Source organism: Cuculus canorus, chromosome 14, assembly GCF_017976375.1.
Source record: "Cuculus canorus isolate bCucCan1 chromosome 14, bCucCan1.pri, whole genome shotgun sequence".
NCBI lineage: Eukaryota > Metazoa > Chordata > Aves > Cuculiformes > Cuculidae > Cuculus > Cuculus canorus.
The window spans coordinates 6,067,284-6,088,041 of record NC_071414.1 but is presented as its reverse complement, the minus strand read 5'-3'; the positions used below and the strand labels follow the sequence as shown (position 1 = coordinate 6,088,041).

General features: G+C 39.0%; 1 protein-coding gene across 17 annotated transcripts in view; it reads left to right on the top strand.

Moving 5' to 3' along the window:
* TENM2 (teneurin transmembrane protein 2) overlaps nucleotides 1-20,758 on the top strand; it is a 961,638-nt gene that overhangs the window by 344,022 nt on the left and 596,858 nt on the right. For 16 of the 17 annotated variants that reach the window (XM_054079360.1, XM_054079368.1, XM_054079373.1 and 13 more), the window contains one exon: nucleotides 14,339-14,449. The exons of the other annotated variant lie outside the window; for it this stretch is intronic. The gene's annotated coding sequence lies outside the window, so the exon portion shown is untranslated. The remainder of the gene's footprint in view (nucleotides 1-14,338; nucleotides 14,450-20,758) is intronic. 17 annotated transcript variants of the gene reach the window in all.

Below are 20,758 nucleotides of genomic sequence, written 5' to 3'. Positions count from 1 at the left end.
GATGTAAGCATCTCTAGATTTAGAGAAGGTCCAGAAGGAGAAATGACGGATGACCTACCTATCTGCTGACCAGAGAAATTATGTGGAGAAATCTGACTTCATCATCCTACTTAGGTTCAGGGCTGAAATCTAATTCAGCCATATAGAAAGTCTCTCTTTATTATTTTTTAGGTATTTTTTTCTCCTTCCAATGATGTCTAACTTTCTTTTGTCCTACTTGCATCATGGACCTGATTTGAGGTCACTTGTATTCTTTGTCCCACTCTCCACTGATCAAGAGTATATTTTGTCTTCTGAAACTTGTTTGAATATCATCTTTTTTTCCCTCTATATTTGTGTTTAGCTCCTCTATCTTTCTCACTCTGAATTCTGCAACACCGAAAAGCAGCATAAACCCTTTATAAACTACACTTTTTGAGGTGAAGGATGTGAAGGATGTAGCTGCCTAACAGTTTACTTCATGGATGGATTTTGTATGCTCTCCATTCTTGAATCTCCATGCTGCAGTCTCTGTTCCTGTACATTTAATGTCCTATTTTGTGTTAGTAACCACTTGCTCTCTTAGTGTGCCTTAGCATTGAGCCAATTTTTTTGGTTTCATGTTCGTTCACCAGCCTGTTATCTACCCACAGAATTGGAGCATCATGTTAAAAAAAAGTTGCCTTTAACATTTATGACCAAAGGCATCTGGGATTGTGTCTATATGGGTGAGCAGTGGGGCCAGCAGAGGGCACTTAAGCTTGAAAATTAGAGTGGTGCTGACAGCTGCAGTCAAAATACCTTTAAATTGGATATCTTTGCTTAAAATGGATTTTTCTTTTTAAAAAATGTTAATGAGAATCATTTAGGCAGGGCTGTTTGCGTTGTCATTGGTGCTTTGTTGACCTTGTCGTCTAAAAACAGTGTATCTGTGGCCAAGCACCATTGTACCATGGCAGAATTTGGAGACTGAAGGAGAAAAATCTCTCTCCATATAGTTTAAGGCATGACTTCACTGAAAAAAATGATACGTTTCTTGTGACTTTATATCATCTAAAATTGAACATAATAGTGTGTGTCAAAGCCATCCTTTAAAAACTTTTTTCCCCAAAGTGAGTGCTTCTGATTTCTTTTTATTTGTGATTTGATTTACTCTTTTAATTTAAAAGCAACTGAAATTAGAGAACACTGCAACCTGTTAATTGATTTGTTTGTGAATGATGGTGTAAATGACTTAATACCAAATAGTAATCTATTTCCCCTTTCAATCCAGTGCCAATATTGTTATCTTGTAATACAGTACTAACATATGATTATATCTGCCATGAATGCATTTAACAGTAGATGACGAAATTTATTACGATAGGAAGGGCCACATGCTCTTCCTCTTGCCCTGGTGTAAATCAGAAGTTAGTGCCTTGAACTGAAGAGATTTATTCTTGTGTAAGAGCTTACTGGTGTAAATTAGGAAAGTCAAATTTGACATGTGGTGATGTACCAAATTACATTACAGGATATTTAAATTCTGTCTCCCACTGTGAACAGCAGGATACCGTTTTTATCCTTCCTGTTGAATGCAGAATCACTTTTCCATTTATAAATTAAGCCTGAACAGTGTCTCTCAGTATTGGCTGTTTTTCTGTTACTCCACATGCAGAATATATTAAGACACCTGTTCATCCTTGTAAGGCAAACAACAAACAAACAAAAATACTTGCCTATAAATTAATTGCTCTGTGATTAGTGGAACTAATGAAGCTTCACTGCCTCCTTCATCCCCGATCCCCCTCAGCATCTTCCCACAAGAAGGATTATGTTTCTCTCTGCTTGTATTCCCTGTGATTTTCCCCTTGTCCTTTTCCTCCTGTGGTAGTACCAGTTCCTGTTGTCCTCCATCCTTTAAACCTTCCTGCAGTACCTTCCACAGGTTCCTCCTGTCCCTGTAGCCATCAGCAGCACTTCTGCCTGGACCTGGGTGACTCGGGTGCAGAGTGGCAGCTGGTCAGCTAGCAAACTAGCCTCAGATTTCTTAGGGGTGATGCTAATTTGAGTCTCTTCTTTTACCACGTGACAGATTTTTTCAGATCTCAGGGGTACTTAACATCATGATTACTGTCCTCTATTAAATTTAATAGAAATGGATCAACAGATACTAAAAGTGTATCTTTATTCCTTCCACCTTGTTCCGGTGATTGGTACTTGTTAGACTAATTTCAATGTGGTTTTCCTAAGCTCTTGCTCTTCCTCCTATCTTGCTCGTTCTTGTTTCACAAATTAAGTGCAATGGTTACCATCCTTGTAATGATATTATTAACTAGATAGAAAGCAAGCACAGATCAGGAGAGGAGTGTTTAGCCCCTTATTATTTTTAAGGGCACGTATGCAACTTCCATTAATAAACTTCTAGGTCTTGCACTTGAGGTATGAGATGGTTGCCTTTAAGCATACCAAAAAGAAAAGAGGAAGGTGAATACTGAAAATCTTTATGTTCAATGAATAGAAAACAGCAGATCGCACAATTACAGCATACAAATGATACTGAAATGTAAATAATAATGGAATGTATGAGGCTGAAAGGAACTTCTGAAGGCCTACCAGTGCCTCTAGTCTGGCTCCCTGCTCGTGCAGAGTCAGCCAGAGCAGGTTGCTCAAGACTATTTAGACTGTGAGAGTGGTGAGGCACTGGCACAGGTTGCCCAGAGAAGTCATGGATGCCCCGTTCCTGGAGGTGTTCAATGCCAGGTTGGATGAGGCTTTGAGCAACCTGATCCACTGGAAGGTGTCCCTGCCCATGGCAGAGGGTTTGGGACAGGATGATTTTTAAGGTCCCTTTCAATCCAAACCATTTTATGTCCATGTGCAGCTGGGTTTTTAATATCTCCATGGATGGAGACACCACAACCTCTCTTAGCAACCTGTTCCACTGTTTGTCCACTTGCCCTGGAAAGCACGATTTAACTGGAAAGTCCATTGTCTCAGTTTGTGCCCATTGCTTCTTGTCCTGGGCTCTTTGGTTAAACTCTCCCTTCAGGTACATGTGCACACACTCTTCTCCAGGCTGAACGGCCCCGCCTATCGGCATCTCCTCAAACATTGTAATACAAAGAAGTGTGCGTGATGCAGAAATGTGTCCTGAATATAATCTGACCACCACAGTATTAAGAAGTGAATGTCACAGAATAAGGGCTCTTACTTGAGAAAGAGCAGTTCTGAATAATAGCCTGTGTGTGAACGTTTGCTTTTCTGGTAGAAGTGGGAAGAGGTGTAAAAATCTGAGAGCTGAACATCACTATGTGAGAATAAAAGCTGGATGTGACAGTCTGTCCTCAGGACGATTTCTTGAGGATTCTTTGCAAGTAGTATGATAATGTAGAAAATATTGGAGAAACTTGACCCTAGCAGACACTCAGACAACACAAGTTGTCTGAGTGATACAGTAGCTACATGATACCATGCTGCTATTTATTTTTTTTTCTTGTTATGGATGGTCAGCCATTATATTTATGAAGTTTTGTTCTTTGTATATTGCATTTTTTTACATCAGCAATATTTGTTTTGGATTACTGAACACCTAGGTGCAACTGGTGATATTCTTTTTTCTAAACCAAATACATTTCAAAAGGTCCTTTGAAATTCTGTACTGAGACATTTAGATATTAATTATGTTTCCTGGAGGTTTACAACCTAAAAAATTGACCTGTCCGTGTATGTACAGATGTTTAAGGTTACTATTTTCATTGTAAAGAGGAAATTGTTCAAACTTCTTGACTGCTCTTCTTTTGATTTAGCAGAGCCAGGAGCAATCAGTGTCCTTTTAAGCTCCACTTTTGTCAGTGGCTGTGTATAGGTTCACTGCCTTAGCTGTCGAGACTTGGAAATCCTATCTTAGTGTATTTATGCTCACTTACGTGCTATCCAGTATTTGGTATCTGAATACCAATACTCTCCATTGAGGCCTTTAAGCTCATTTGTGGCATTGAATCTTTTCTATGTTTTCTCAAAAATTAAAGGAGACACAGTATTTTTTATCAATATGTATTTAATGAAAATATTCGCAAGTTATAAAATTGTCCAGTTTGCTCAGTGCAGAGCACCGGCAATAGAAAAGCTGTGAGCAAAAGAATTACACTGTGCTTGGCGGGATGGCTTTTTGCTTAGTCTCACAGCACCAAATCTCTTGGTGAAAATGAAATTGTTTTTGCTACGTGTTACTCTCCAAAAGGTATAGTTAAAAAAAAAAAAAGGCAATTTTCACCTCAGTAGGTACATTTTAAGAAAACCACCAAACCTGAGATTTTTAGCCTGTAATGGTTACCATATAAATGTACTGAGCAGAAATGTGTTGTAAACAAATAAACCACTGTCGGCAAATCCTATACTGGCAAAGAATGTGCATGTGGCTCTTTAGGAACTAGAGAATAAATGAAATACTTTCCGTTAATGGGGAACAACTGGTAAGCCATAAGCTTTAGCAGATATGGATGGTTTATTGCCCTGTTGCATCAAGGCTCTGGCCCAAGCCCTAAGTGGAGGATCTGGCAGGTATTTTAAGTGGCAAAGACTATAAGTAATAAGCAGGACCTACCTAAAAAAAGCAAATCTGTCCGTAAACTACAATTTGTAGAATTAAGTTGGCTTTGTCATATGATACAAGGCAACTGACAACTTGCTTCTTAATTCTCTCAATATTTGGTACTGCTCACTTTGAAATTATTTTGGAAGCCAAATCCAATACATATGGCAGATTTTTTTATTATTGTTTTATTGTCTGGGTTTTGTTAATGAACTGTGAAGGTTCTTGCCTTTTCCAGTTTCATAGCTAAGAGATGATAGGACTTGAAAAACTGTAGTATTAAAATATTTACTTTTTACAAATACTTTCTATTTCTTTCTGTATTTATGTACATAGTTCTGTAAAGGTAATTAGGTAAAAAAACCCAACCCAATAAAAAGATGTGTGAATTTCTCTAAACTGCTTAATAAGGTCTAATGTAAATCTGAATTTCAAATCACATTAGGGTTGTCATGTGCCCTAATTTCAAATGACAGTTCTGGCTTGCCACTCAGTTGGCCTTTTATTTTGTGTCACAAATTAACCAACCATGTGGTTTCATGTCACTGTTTTAGTAGAGCAGCGCTAGACTTAGAGATGGGGAAATTTCATTGCTGTAGCTTTGTTAGAACACAGCTAATATTGGGGGCGAGGGGAGAGGAAGCGCCATAAAAACAATTTCAGGCTGTATTTAGATTTTAAGTATGGATAAATACAGAGGAGTGAAAAATTCCTTCTAGTTTTCCACATTTCCTAACCATGGAGTTGGGTGCAAAGAGCAGTTTATGCTCATTAGCAGCAGCTTTGTATCATCATCAAGGTGCTGCTTTGCTCTTCAGCAGCCGCTGCTGTTAATGGGTGACTAATACTGTGTACTGCAGAGAATATATTTACAGGTGAAGCAGTTCTTGTAGAGGTATGGTGTTTGTGACACTGCAAAACAGAGTGTCTATCAGTAATTGAAGAAAGAGGGTCTATGAAAATAATGAGAGGATAAAAAGCATTTGTGAACTGTGTGGGGTTTTTTGACTCTACTGTTTGCTGCAGGGGGTTAGCATCTCATAATGCCTATTTGTTTTTGTTCTGGGGCTTGATTCTGTCTTGAAGTCATACCATCTTGTGGGCCTAAATAAGGTAATATATAGAGTTTGATGCACTGACTCAATATTCTGGGATTGGATAATAGTCTGGGGAAAGGTGAAAATATAACTGCTTGTCTTCATTTGCCAGTGTGAAAGGCGTTATCAAGATGAGCTGGTAGGTATCAAGCCAAATGATTATTTTCTGTCTCTCTCTAGAGGTAAAGAGACGCTAGAAGAAATAGAATATAGGGCACACTGGTTCAGATCGATGGCCATAAGTGGATACCTGGGGACAGTAAAAGGGGCAATCATAATTGACCTGTCACTTACTCTTCCCCAGGCTTTCAGCCTTCTTGGTCCTGGGACTTCCTGAGCTGGATGTGGTCCCAGCTGCTTGGGAAAACTCAGTGGAGTTCTCTCCTGTCAATCTTTCCTGCCTTTGCTTAAACCTATACCCTCCCTAGCACGTTCCAGCAAACGTGCATTTGCTGTGTAAAGAACCACCTTTCTTAAGGAGAGGGTAAGAACAAAAATTGTTTTGCACCGGACTACTGCTACTTCTATTTCACGTAGCCTATTTTTTTGTATGGAGTTAGGAAGGTTGGGTTAATGTACCCTGCAGCTTTCTCTGTGATGTCCTTTTCTCCGAGTGGTATGATTTTGTCAAAGGGGGAAACGTTAAGTGTCTTACGCACTGTTTGCTGCATTACTGGTTTCAGTGCTGTTAATGGGGTGGGAGGAGAAGGCGCTGCCCCATGGCTTTGAGAGGGGAGGCATCCCTCCTACTGCCTGGGCAGGGGAAGGGCAGGTGATTGCTGCTGTATTTGCTCATTCTTTTTGGGCTCGATCATAAGATGCTACGATTTTGACTGTTTAATATAAGGAGCTGTGAATTATGGTGGCATTTTGGAGGTACGGAGAATTTAAAGGAATGCATACGTGTGCATGATTAGGTAAATGATAGAGGTATTCTTGTTCAATCTTTCAAATGCACAGGTTTAGCTGCTCTTCCTACATGGAGAGTTTGTGTGTACCCCTCTGGAAAGAAAAATAAAATATATATATTTATACAGACACACACTCTAATATCTTTGAACGAAAGAGACACTTTCCTGCAGTTACTTTATTCATCCCTTTTAAGGGGGTGATACACTGGTTATCTCAGAATGTGTGTAAATAACTCTTATCTGGAGTCAGTGTTTGGAATTGCAATTACTATTGATTTTTCATAAAATACTGTTGGAATACTTCTTTGTGTACTGGAATGTTAAGTTCTGCTTATATCCAAACCAAATTGCACTTACGTTTCTAGTGGTGCCTGGTGACGGTACTGTGAATGGTTCCAGAACTTCTTTCATCCCACCCAAACCGTGTTACTGAGTGCTGTAATCTGCTTCAGGTGCCTCTACTTTAGTGGCTGGTGCAATGCAAAGAAGGAAAGACCAGGACTTTATTTGGGGGTGTGTCATTATTCAAGGTGCAGATCCATTCAGGTGTTGACCAGCCCTAAGCGTGTGCCAACTGCTGCTCCTAACAGCATTAACTGGCTGATAGAGACGGGTCGTCTCCCTGCCCTGCTGAGGTTCCCTTCACTTGCTGTAGTCCTAGTTCCTTTCATCCTTAGGTGAGCTGTGTTTGGCCTAATAAGCTTATCCACCTCTTCTGTTCCTTCTGCCCCTCCCCTGATGTTTGCAGCTTCACCTCAGTCACTCTCTATTGGCGTTTAAATTCAGTTACCGTGATGCCTGTCTCTGAAGCTTTGCAGTAGTTGTGAAAGTTAATGATATTCTGGCTCGTTCACTATAAGTTTTATTCTTTTCTTCATTTCATTTTATCCTTTGTAATTGGAAACTCTCGGTGCAAAGCAATGGTAAATACAGTCTTATATTTATTTTCATGCTTACAAGTGAAGCTCCTGATTAATTTGCTGTGGTTATTATCTACTTGGCTCTTTGTTTATATTATTTCGATGAATCCCTTGGACTCGGTTCATGCTGCTAGTCGTGGTGTTTGTGTGCGCGTGCATGTACACTAACACTTTGCACATTTTAGTAACTGCTCAGGATTAAGCTGTATAGTTTGTACTCTGCAGTGACACTGATTAATGTTTTGCTTAGTTGAGCTACTTACAAAGAAAAAGCAAACCAAAACTAAATCTCAAGAGGTACTGGATTTCTCATTGGCTGTGGCAGGCGCAGCCTGGAGAATGTTTCTTGCTGGTCTCTTGCCCAACACCAAAATGCCTTTTGTAAATCTCACTCAGGCAATTTGCTTTCTCCTTCCAACTCTTTTTTTCCTTCATCTTGAGAAACATTGAGTTCTTCACAACTGGCCTGTTCTTCGCTCTCAAAATTATAGATATTTTCTGATTACCTGATGCTTTCCCAGTCCTTTGCTTTATTTTATTTGCAAACAAGAAGGATTATTTGTAGGTGTTAGGATACGATGTATCTCTTCTTGAGAATTTTAATAAACTTTTGTATCATATTTCTTTTTGTAAATTCAAGGGGAAAACATTTGGTTTAGTAATTTCTGCTGTAGGCCTTTTTTAGTCTTTTTCTTTCAGGTTCTTCCCCTAACTTCTGATACCCTGAAACAGGAGAGAATCTTTGAAGTTTGTTACCTGGGGTTTTGTAATCTCTCTCAAGCACTGTTTTGTAACTAGATAGGGACCACGGATAAAACACTGAGCAATGGTGGTGAGGGATGTTTTTCACTGAGCATAATTTTGGTTTATTAGTGTCAGCTACCCTGATTCGTATGCCAGAAGAGGCTTCTTCCTGCAGGGATGGCACTACGGCTGTTGCTTGTTAAGTACCAACTTTTAGTTTTACTCTATTGTAGCATTTTTAATTTATTTGTGGAATTGTGGTCTCCTCCATGTTTTCGATGCCCATATTGCTTCACTTCAGCTTCTGCGTTCTTTCTTCCTGCTCCTCTGCATACGTATTTCAGTAGGTATGTCACAAAGGCTAGTATATTTTCCATTTTTCTTTTTATTTGGATTAAGCTTGCTGTGTCTCTGAAGATGTGAGCAAAGTTACTCCTCGGGTGTATTGTGTTTTTGTATTCTGCTATGGTTCAGCTGTGATTCTCATTCTCTGTCTCTTACACACAGGGCTATTAGATTTTTTGCCACAATCTATTTTGTTACCTTCAAGGACTGCATTCCCATTGTTTTGGCTTTGGTCAGTATTTCTCTTGAAAATTTAAACTTTTTTCTTCAACTACTACTAGTATTCATTGTAAAAAAAAAAAAAAAAAAGATTATTTTCTTAAGTTACAAGTTTGGAAACGTGTCAGTTATGAAGTGGTACAGAACTTAGATACTTGAGAAATCTGTATTTCTTCTTCTTTTGTAGCTTCGTTTCTTTTTTTCTTCTACAGCTGTAGTAGTGCAAAACTTGTGTTTAACATTTCATGTCTGCTAAGCTTTTAAAAATAATAATAATTGTTATTACTAATTATCCAAAAGTCAGTTAATTTCTATGTACTAATCTCTCTCATATCTTTTGCTGGCTAATAGAAAGAAACAACCATATTTTTTGTTTCAAGTTTGGCCTGAAGCTCATAAGCCACATTTCCATTATATGTATTGATGAGAGGGTGAGGAAAAGCACATCTTTAAAGTTTTCCTTTCATTTGTCAAGGGTGTTCGGTTTTGATCAATATCACTTTCATTAATTGGCATCTGTGTTAAATATCAAATGTATACAAGTTCTAGACATTGCTTGATTTATTGGGGTGTTTGGTATTTTAGAAAGCAATAGTTTGTTTCGCGAGGGTGGTAATGCTATACATTAGACATTAAAGATTGCAGTGTATGTTCCAAGACACAAGTACTAGAATTTTTAATTTTCTAAATGCTGTGTACTAGTTTTACTTAAAAGTAGACTCTCTGCAAGCGTCTGTCTGTCTGTCTTTATTGAAACACGGGCTGTACCAGAGTGCAGTTATTCAAGTTGCTAAAAAAGAAGGGAGAGGTGGGGAGGAAAAGAAACGGCTCAATAGGCCAAACTTAAATCTTTAATTTCACTTCATCCTGGGCTTCGGGTGAAGTTGCATCGTGGTGTCTTTTCCTTAGACCACTTGCTTTATGCAGTATTTTGCTCAGATGCTGTCTAAGAGCAAATGAGTCTTGCAAAGTTTGTGAGGTCTCTGGTCTGGGATTTGCTTGGGGCTTTTTGCTGCTGGGGTGGAGTCAGTGAAACCAAGAGTTCAAAGAGGGGGTGGGAACGTCTTACAGTGTAAGTGGTTGTGTGTTGCCTTACACTGCAGTTCTGTCATCAGCACCTGATCAGGAGATCCCAAGGTGCTCATTCCTGCCGCATGTGCTGGCATTACTTACATACATGGCAATACACTGAGCCACATGAAAGAACTGAGGGAGCCTAAAATTGTGGCAGGAGGACACAAGAAATGTCAGTATTTTGGTTAAGTACCCGGTCAGGTTCATTGAGTACCCACATCAGCTCCTGTCCTGGCTCCGGGGAGGGAAGATGTCTTAAGACCAGGCAGCCAACTGCTAAGGTAAGAAGGGAATTGCCTCTGTTAGCAGTGTTGCCTCTAAGCATTCATACGAAGGGGATGACTGCTACTAAGGTATTCACATGGCTGCAGTGTTGAGAGGGGCCAACTGGAACCTCTGTGTCCCATAGCCTTCTATATGATGAGAGAGAACTGTATTTAAACAGTGTGGCACAGCCTGTAAGTACTTACTTGTTCCTTATTTGCTGGATACCTTAACTGATAAATATCTATGGTTCTCAGCTACAGCGGAAGGCACCCAGAGCTGTCCTGTAGCACGCCAAGTGCTGTATAATACTAAGAGCTATGAAAATTTGGCACAGGATGTTAGTGGACACTTTGTCTTCAGTCTTCCCCTGCCAAGATCCCAGGCAATTAAATGGGAATAGTGGCCTCTTGGGTGTGGTGAACGGCGAGTGGCTAGTGCTTCATGGCACCACGTGCTGCAGCGATGGGTCTGGGGGGGCTGCCTGGCCTGGGGTCAGCTGCTGTGAAAATGGGCAGGAAAACAGTTTAGTGATGCTCGGAAGGTGAGCACCTTGCACTAAATGATCTAGTGACTGAAAAAACAAAAAAAAATACTAATATAGGCTAAAACATAAAGTGCATACTGACCAGAACCAGATACAAATTGTTGTGTTGATTTTGCAGTTCCCTGCTTTTATATGCTTGCAGCTGTGATACTCCATTTCTATCATTACTGCGTGTGTAATCTATAACCTTCGTCTAAGAAATGTGACTCATTAATTAATCATTACCAAGGGCAAGACATGCAACAGCGCAAAGTGTGCCAAATCCTCTCTTGAGTTTTTAAGTGTCTGGCTGCTTATAGGTACCATCTCAGTAGTACTGCCAGATGACTCTATAAGGACCAGATCTTGTAGCATCTAGTAAATTTACGGCTTTTTATGTCAGTTACTCAAGTGGCACTCTAAGTTACAACCTTTCTTTGGATTTAATTAACCCTCTTTTATACTTTTAGGATTTGCACTGTTACTGTGGTTACCAGAAGTGTTGATATTTACTGAAATTTCAGTAGCAACTTAGACCGTGGCCAAAGTATTTGTGTGTCCCATGATACAAATGGGCACTGACTGGAATTTTTGAATCTTTGCATGTATCTCGTTTCCACTAATATCAAGGATTATTGAACTGTGCAAACTCTGCTATAGTATGGTGTCCTGCGGTGGAGCTGTTGCTGTGCCCAGGGCAGCCCCCGCTTCCCCTCGCAGCGGCCCCACCAACTCCCTGCCAGCACCCAGGCACAGACACCCCACATGATGAACAAGAATGTAGCTAGGAAAATCACCCTATATTAAATTCATTTTCAATAAAAACTTAATTCTCATTTGTCTTCTTAATGGATTCATTGACAGTTGGATGACAGTGTTGTTGTAAACTTGAAGTATGACTATGAAGCAGATAGTATCTGGAAAATCATCTAGAAAGGCGTTCTTCTGTTCCACCAGCTACTTGGAAAACAGCCATCTCTCATCATTAGAAGAGAAAGTTTCTCAGATTCCAGAAACACTTAGTGTCAGTGACAGGCCAGCACCTGGGGTGTCCCTTCTATTTTGAGAAATAGTGTACGCTGTTTTTGTTAGTTGTGTAGTATCTGCTGATTTTTTTTTTTTTAAAGTATCTGATATTATTTGTTATTGCAAGAAAACTGTAAAGGGAATAAGTCCATCCTGTCTGATTTTTCTTGCTTGGTTTCACTTATTTGTGAGTGCTGGTAGATGTATACAAATATTTCTCCCCTCTGCTCTTACAGCAAGGCATGTCAAGGTAAAAAATTATTTGTTAGAACTTCGACATTTGAAGTTGTCACATTGCATTTTTAGTCAGCCTTTGTAACAAGTAGCTTACCAAGAAAACCCTACAATGAAACATGAAACTTGGTTTTATTTTTGATACTTAGTAATTTACTGCATGGGTTTAGAGCAGGGTTTTGGTTTATTTAGTTATAGCTGGACTGAGTGATTCATCTTTCTTTGGACCTCTCAGGTGTAAAACAGGCCAAAGGAGACACTGAAAACAGTAATTGTAGCACTAGGGCATTTTTTTCTTTTTTACACTATCAGGGGAGGAAGAAAATCAAATGCTTTTAAATCTCCTCTGAATTTGAAAAGCTCCGTACTTACTTTAGTCTTCTTTTAAAGTCACTTTTGTAGCATCTTTTATCTCTTCCCTACGAATTGCTGTGTGTGAAGACATACCTCAGCAGCACCCTGAGAATCCAACAAGAGCTTATGTGTGTGATGGGCTGACAGCAGTCGCTTGGTGGCTCGTGCGGTGTGTGGAAGACGAGCGGGTGGATGAGCATCTCCCAGGACACGACTGGGACCCTGCACGGTGGCAGACAGTGCCGTGGCTAAGGCTTGAGCACTGTGTGCTCCAATTATTTTGCCTTTCAAAGTCAAAATACTTCTCCGCTTCAGCTGGCAGTGGCCACACGTGTCTTTCTGCTAGTCAGCAGCTCCCAGTAATCAGTTCTGAAAGCCTGGTCTTTCTTGAGGATTGAAAGATGATCCTACACATCTGGTTGCTAGTTTTTGCATGAGTCTGACTTGAGGCAGATTTTAGTTCACAAAAATTACTTTTTATTCTTTTCCTTGGTAGATTATCAGTGTTTGTATCTCGGTGTAACTTGATGCTGCTTTTATGAATGGTTTGAGTTGGAAGGGAGCTTAAAGATCATCTAATCCTACCCCCCTTTATGTTCTAGAAATAGTGATATACAAACAGGGAAGCTATAAAAGAATTACTAGTTATAAGCAAATACTGTAAACAGCACAGAATTACCAGGGCAGGAGGTATGTAATAGAAGTGTAATTTGCATTGAGGCACAGGTTGATAGGATTGCACAAAAGAAAGTAAGCATAATAGTGAAAATAAGGAGATTATGAAAGTAAAGACTTCATTCCAACCTCTAATTAGTGAGGGTATCTGTATTTCAGCTTTTGCATTTGCAAATTAAAAGCACTGGGGGTTTTTAACAGTGATTCATATTCTTAAAAGATCTTATGCCATGATTCAGGCCTTAAAGATTTTACGTGATGCTAATGTACAATGTGTATCGAATTCTTTGTCTTATTTAAATAATTGATGCTTTATGGAAAGCTGTTGGCCTCAAATACAATTATGCCTATTCATTTCCAGGGAGATAGACCTCAGCAGTTAAGTAGTGCTAGTACATTAAGCTTCTCTTTTAACCAAAAAAAAAAGTACCATTACTTTAAATTCAGTGAAAGTAACAGATAAAAGTTGGCCGTGTTGAATACTCTCAGTGTTAAAAGATAATTGCTTAAAAGTTGCATGCATTACAGTGGAAAGGAATAACTTATCTTAATAGACGTTTGTACGTATTTATGAAATATTTGGCCCTAGTGCTGATATTTTGCTTGTCTGTTCCTGCCTCCAGCCTGTAGTTATTTTGCGTTTTGTTGAGCGGGCGCATATCAACTGTTTGAATTTCTTTGGCAACATGACCAACCACCACTTCACTGTTATTTCTTATTGTTAATTTCATAATGTGAGGTGAAGCCTTTGCCTTTCCTGAATCATCTTACAAGTAGCTGTGGCTCTACCTGGATCGTTTCGTTGACCAAGTGAAACGTAAATCAAATCAATTGGTGAGGCTGTGGACACGTTAGGTAATTTTCTTTTCCAAAAATACTTCTAAGGATAATGAGAAGCCTGAAGAAAATGTGGGAACCAACAGGTAGTACCAAGTACTGCATACTGAGAAAGAAAATAATAAATGGGTAGAGGAAGCAACAAGTGATCTGTGAAGTGGTGACACCCAAGAGTACTTCAAATGTTTCGCGGTGAAGTTACCTGGGCAAAAAGTATCTTGACTCAAAATTTTTGAGGAACACCATCCAAGATTGTCTTTTCTTTCTTTGGGAATTGAGTAAAGAGGATATGGTCCATTCTTATTCGCTAGTTTTAACAATGTAGATTAAGCTCATTGCTTGGCTGTCTTCAGTTGGGACAGGTAAAATGAGAGGCATAAGGGAAGATGTGTCTAGAAGATTATTTTTTCACATCTTAGAGTGGGTAGATTGTGTTACCCTTTCGGTAATTAAAAACGGAGAGAGCTGAGTATCAAAATACTTTTGAAGTCTTTGCTTATTATTGGTATTTTACAGTTCATTTTTTTTCTGAAAGTGATCCTTTTTTTCCTTCCTGACAGATCCTTCTTGTTTTTCACTGCCCAGCTTATTAAGAATTCTCTCTCACCTGATGAGCTAAAAACACCAGCCGTACCATCTGCAAAACAGAGCTTTGCCAACCTCCCCTTTCAGTGAGTAGTCACTTGAGTTTTCTGTATTGTTTTGCTCTGAGATGTGTTTATATTTTCGACCTAAGTGTTTCCATCTATGCCTGAAAAATGCCTAGAAAGATCTCTGCAGGAAAGTGTTTTCATAGAGGAAAGCAATTTGTCTCAGCATTTTGCTTTATAGAATCAACTTCAGTGTTTTCCAGCCCAACTGAATTACTTCAGAATGCTTCACTAGGAGAAATAAGCCTTTTTCCTACCAACTGGATTTTAATTTGCTGGAGGTGCCCAGATGAGGATGTTAGGAATTTATTGCTTCTGACATCAAAAGGAATTTTTTTCAATGGAGTGGGCCCACACACCAGAAATTCTTTAGTCTATGGGGGTGGCTGTGTATCATCAAGTTGTAAATGTGTGTATCCAGTAATGTATACCCTGCAAAAAGATAAACAAAGGAAAGAACCTTTAAAATTATCTGTTCTTCTGTGGTGTCTCTAGCTGCTGGACAGAATGCTCACAAGACACTCCATAATTTAATTAATGTTGTACACACGCTCTGGGAATTGATGTAATTACATACGGTAATGCTCTTGTCCCAATGTGTCCAGCAGAGGAAGTAGGCTCTCTTGCTTAGGAGTAGCTCAAGAGTAAAGGAAATAGAACCGTCAGTTGGTTGATTCCCATTAAAAAAAAAAAAAAAATATTATTTAATTCTGAGATTTTTTTCTCTTGTGGATTTTACATTTTACTGAATGCAGGGTTTTTTTGTGGTAGACCTGAAGATTCTTACTCAAACCATTTAATTCAGTGAAGATCTTTCTTAAGAAACTACTTCTAGATTCTTCATCTTTTAGTTGAAGTTGGTTTAATGTAACATCTTAAATTCTATCACATCTTTCAGGGCATGGCAAAACTTATGTTGCTTTAGATATGGCAAGCACCAAATTCCAAGGAAATTCTTTCACTTACACTGAAAATGTCAACACATTCGCTGCATTGTTTGCAATGGATTAATTGGTTGTCATTATATATTTTCTACTAAAAGGTTATTTTCTGACTCCATGACTCTGTGTTTCTTCAGTTTTTAAAGCATTAGGATCTGTGCTCCCTACTTATAAAGGAAATTATTCTAAGCGTGTGAACCTTTGCATTTTCAAACTATATGTACTATAAGAAAATCAAAATGAGAAAAAAAGGAGTGCTTCAGTATAAGTAATTCTTCACATTGGGAAAAAAAATCTGGTGGGATTGTGAGGTTATTTCTTTATTAAATTTTTTTTTGAATCTGGGTTTCATGATAGTTTTCTGCCTGCAAAATTGGAAAAGTTCAATAGGAGATTCCTGAAAACTGCTTTTACTGTTCTAAGTGTACCGATATACTCTATGCAGAAGTTCATATATTTGTTTTAAAGGATCTTTATAGCCCATATTCATATAGTTAGAGCTGATTGACAAGTACTTCTCCTACCAAATTCCTGTAGAACAAACATTAAGTGCTGAAAGGTATTGGTCCAGAAGCTCTTGTTTTCACTCAGCAGCTCGCCTGCAGTTTGCCAGGAGAAGGCTTCAGAAGTAGGTCCTCAATAGCTCAATCTCAAAATCCCCTGCCGTTGTCTTCTATAGGTAGGGCTGTTTGGCTTATTTGGTTTTGCTGCTTGTTTTTTATGAGGGAATGAGAGTAACACCAAGATATCTCCCAAGGTCAGACAGCAGGTCAGAAGCAAAGCTGAATGCAAAGTGGTGTTCATAATTCCCTGCGGTAATTCAAGTCGAGAATGTGTCCATTTAAACCTTTCAAAGTGGTGGCTAGATCCTGTATGCTGGTCTTGCGCATTGCTGTGAAAAATATTGAGGCCAGAAAGGATTTTCTGGTACTAAGGAAAAACATTCTTTTTGACTGCTCCCCATTGTATGGCTGTGGGAGTTTGCTGTGGGTTTGCTTTGAGTTGAGGCACACGCCAGGACAAGAGAGCATAATGCTGTGGTGTTTGTGAGGAGCAGAGGCTTCCTTTGCTAGCAGTAAAATAGTTGCTTAAGCGGATTTCCACAAATTCCTGCAGCTTAGAGAGGAATCCTCACAGACCCCAGGATGGGGGAGGAACAGAAGTGCCACAAGAAGATCGCACGCAGTATATCACTGTAGCTGATTTGGAGTTTTATTCTGCGGGCTCTGGGGTTTGGGGGGATGTTCTGCCTTTACACGCTACAGTGAATTTTCCTTAGCCCTGGGTCTGGCGTTGGGAATTGATGCTGGGTGCTGGTGACATCTCTCATTTTCAGCCTGTTGTAGGCCCTGTGGTTGACTTCACAGTGTCAAACCAATACTGTTCATTCTTCATCAGCCTCATTAAATATGTGTTCCTCTGGATTTGCTGTGGTGATGAAGAACTGCTGGTAACTTCTCGATTACTTCCCTTTTGTGTGGGTTTGTCCAACCTCTGAGCTCTATGTGTTTCTGCCTTTTGATTTGTTCTTCTTTATACAACTAGAAAAGACTTGCTGTCAGTTCCCAACCAAATATGGAGACTCCCTTATCTCCTTCTCCAGCATCTTTTCTGTTATTCAGAAGCCGTTGCTGTGATATCAGTGTTTCAGCGTATTTCTTAGACTTGCTTTTTGGTTTGGGGTTTTATATAGTTTTGTTTTGTTTGGGTTTACATCCCATCATGGTGCATCAAAGCCTTTAGAAAGGAACTACCTTAAATTAAAACCAAGCTTAACTTCTCGAACAAAACCCTACTGGTCTTTTCCTCAAGGAGAGATTCAGTTTCTTAGCTTTCTGCATCTTGACTGTCAATTCTTTAGCATCTTGACTGTCAATTCCCTTCTTCTGTGGCAGTGGGAGGAACACAGCCTCAAAATCACTGCTGTTTTCAGAGCTCTTCTTAGTCCTGGGTCTGGAGGATGCAGTTTTTCGCTGCTCTGTATAGAGGAGCATGTTCTATATGCTTTGAAAACCTTTTATAAACTCCCATTGTATGAATAATCAGAACTACTTGAGAGAATTGCTGAGGTAGCCCTCTTTTTAGTATCAGACTTACACGCCTCTCTGACACGTTTGCGTTAATTTCCAGTCATTTTTAAAGGGGACAAAAGTATACAAAACAATGTGAAATGTTCATGTATCTTCTAAACAGCTTCTTCCCTCGCCAATACGAATGCTCTGGGTTTCGAGCCTGTGGGTCAAAGTCGTGTTTGTATGGCTTCTGCCAAATTCCGCGGCACTCACACAAACCTTTGTATCCTGTCCTATGTTTTGACTGTCTCCTGACAGGTACCTATGGTGAGAGTTACAGTAATTTCTACTGTGCTTGTACTTATCAATTTTTATAATTGCTTAATTTTTGGGCTTCTTTCCCCCTTCTAGTGTGTTTCTGTTTTCACAGCCTCACACCCTCCTCTGCTTGGGGAAAAAAGAATGCAAACCAAAATGCAGCCACCAAAACCCAATCCTCCTGCAGAACCCCAAACCCCACTTCCATTGAATGGATTAGCTTCCATGAGGCTGGAATTATGTCTTTTATAGATACAAGACATCGTTTCTCTGAAATAGTAGTCAATACATGTGAAGCAAAAGTCTTTATTCTCAGAATATGTAGTCTTGAAAACAATTTTATTTTTAAGTATGCTCTTAACCCTCCCCAAATAAAGTGATTTTCTTTCAATTGATTTTTTTTTGTGCACTTGTCTTTTTGAATAGTTATGTCTTTTAATTCCTAAGCAGCAAACGCGCAATCGCAACCTGATAAATAAAATCTTTGCACTCAGAAATGGAACCACAAAACCAATGTGACTTGGGCTATTGATTTTTCTGCTGTGTAATTATTTTGACAGCAAAGACAGAATACCATCCTGTGTAAGCATAAAACTTACTTAAAGTAAATTACTCTAAATCATCAAGTAACCAATAAATCAGTATTGCTACTGTGTTGTTCTCCTATTCCTCACCCATTGCCTGAAATCTGTATCCCAAGTAAGACGCAATGCATTGGAAAATTATTTTGATTTTTTTTTTTTTTAAATGAATACAGCAAAGTGGGTTCTTCCTGGAATTACCAGCAATAGTTCAGCATGATGAAAGAGCAAGGATAAATATTCAATTAAAAAGGTTTGTTGTGAAATGAATGATGATTACAGAAGTAGAATTAAGATGCTTTTGCAAATTATGCCATATTGCCAATTACTTGTTTTGCTAAAATGTATTTTAAGGAAGAAGAGACACTCTTTCTTTACATTTCTTTGATTGTCGTGGATTTTAATGGAGTATTATTAGGGTTTAACATATTGAGTTTTAGAAGCAGCTTGAAATTTGTCAGGATATATGCCCACGCTGTGACCTTAGCACTGCAAAAACACTTGTTGGAGAGGAAGTTTTTCAACAGAATTCCTTAAGACACAAGACTTTATTTGAAGAAATAAAAGCAACACTGTCATTTCTCAAGTCCTGCATGAAGACATGAGAAATTGAATCCTATTTTGGATAAATTCAGGCCTCTGTCAAATGTATGAAAGAGGGGAATAATTCAAGCAGAACAGTAAATCCAGGATAATTAGGGTAGAGAAGTAGTAGTACTGCCTCTTAAAATATTTTTATTGGACTCTAGATATGAGTATCCAGACTGAGAGACTGCACTTAAGGAAACTAACTCTATAAAAATAAAGAATTATCACTAAATGTCAAGTAAGAATGTAGTGGCAAAGGAAACTAGATGTTTGAAATCCTGCATTTTTGACTGATGACTGTGTAGCATATCAAGTTGAGTATTGCTAAATAGATGCTGATAGTATTCAATATTTTATAAGGATTTTCTTGGGCTCAGGTGCAAATTTTGCTAACAATCTACATTCTGTGCCATGAAGTAGTATAATTCATATATTTTTCATGTACTTGACTGTAATATGAGCTTTTGCATAAAAAAGACTGTGGAAAAAAACCACAAACAAAACACATTTGAGCTTTGACCTTTGATTTTCGTAGCTAAAGGCAGGTTTTAATATGTCATTATTTAGAAAAGAAAACTCATCTTTTTGCTTCTAAGAGAATATGGGGCTGTGAGTGAAAGGCCGGTGGGAAATGCTGTAGATGTTCAGGTTGACTTAGAATGCAAGCTTGAGCTAGGATAACTCACTGCTTCCTGAAGTGGCTGAAATGGGCAGGTCTGGACTTGAATCTCTGAAATGGCATTCTGTGGCTGTCCTGGGAGAGCCCACAGAAGAGTTATTGCTCATCGCAGGTGATGCTTGATGAAATACTTCTGTGTAACCTGTTAAGAGTGCTGAATAAAGGAGTCTGACTGGAAGGACATGGAAAATCCTAGCCGTGGTGCTCTTGGTAATCTGTCCTTTATTTACGGTTTTATCCATTCTCTCCTGTACTGAAAACTCCGTAGTGGCAGTTCTACGTGTTTGTGGAACTGATTCTCAAGTCTTTCTGGAAACTTGGTGCAATTTCGAAAGCACTTCCGTGTGCTTCAAGTCCTTCAATGTGATGATTAATCCTGAACTGAACTTTTTCAGAGCTACCTTGTGAAGAGGAAAAAGTTTGCAGTCACCATCTTTCCTTGATGGTGTGTAATTACTTTGTGACTGGAGTTTGAGGTAATGTGACTGTGTGGGTGTCTGATAAATGTTTTTTGGTGGAAAAGAGCAGGTGTGAGGAATGAACAGATAAATCTGCAATTGGGTCCCATTGCAGCTCAAACCAGACCGGTGCCTTTGCCCTCCAAAGCAGCTGATTTTTGTGTATTTTAAGAAAAATAATAAGAAAAAAAGAATTAAGAGGAGGGAATCTTCTTTGTGAAGATGTTTTCTTCCAGGATTTTTCTTTTTGTTTTCATTACACTGTTTGTGTTTATAGGAGTAGCAGCTATAAGCTGGTTCATTACACATTTGAATGCTGGTTATAAAATACAGTCCAGTCCTGAGCCAGTCTGAAATCAAAGCAGAAGTTAACTTCTAGTCAGCAAGCTTGGATAGGGTCTTCCAAAATCAGGCTTTATATAAAGAAAACCAAAGTAGATAGCGAAACTGCCATCACAGTGAGAAATCAAAATGTTCAGTGCTTACAGACGTGTTGGTACCGGGAAGAGCTACCACCATCAGTACTCCATCTGACAGCTCTATATATTTGCTACTGAAGCTGGGACATGAATCAGTTACAATAAGCCTGGCAACAGGCTCAGGTGTCATCCAGGAGATGGCTGCTATTGACTGCAGGAAAGGAGATATTAGAGAGAGCAAGATACCTTGCAAGAATAAATCAGCTTTGAGTAATAGGGAGCCCTCCAAGGGTGCTAATAATGCAGTAGAAAAACATGTCAGTAGGGCATTGGA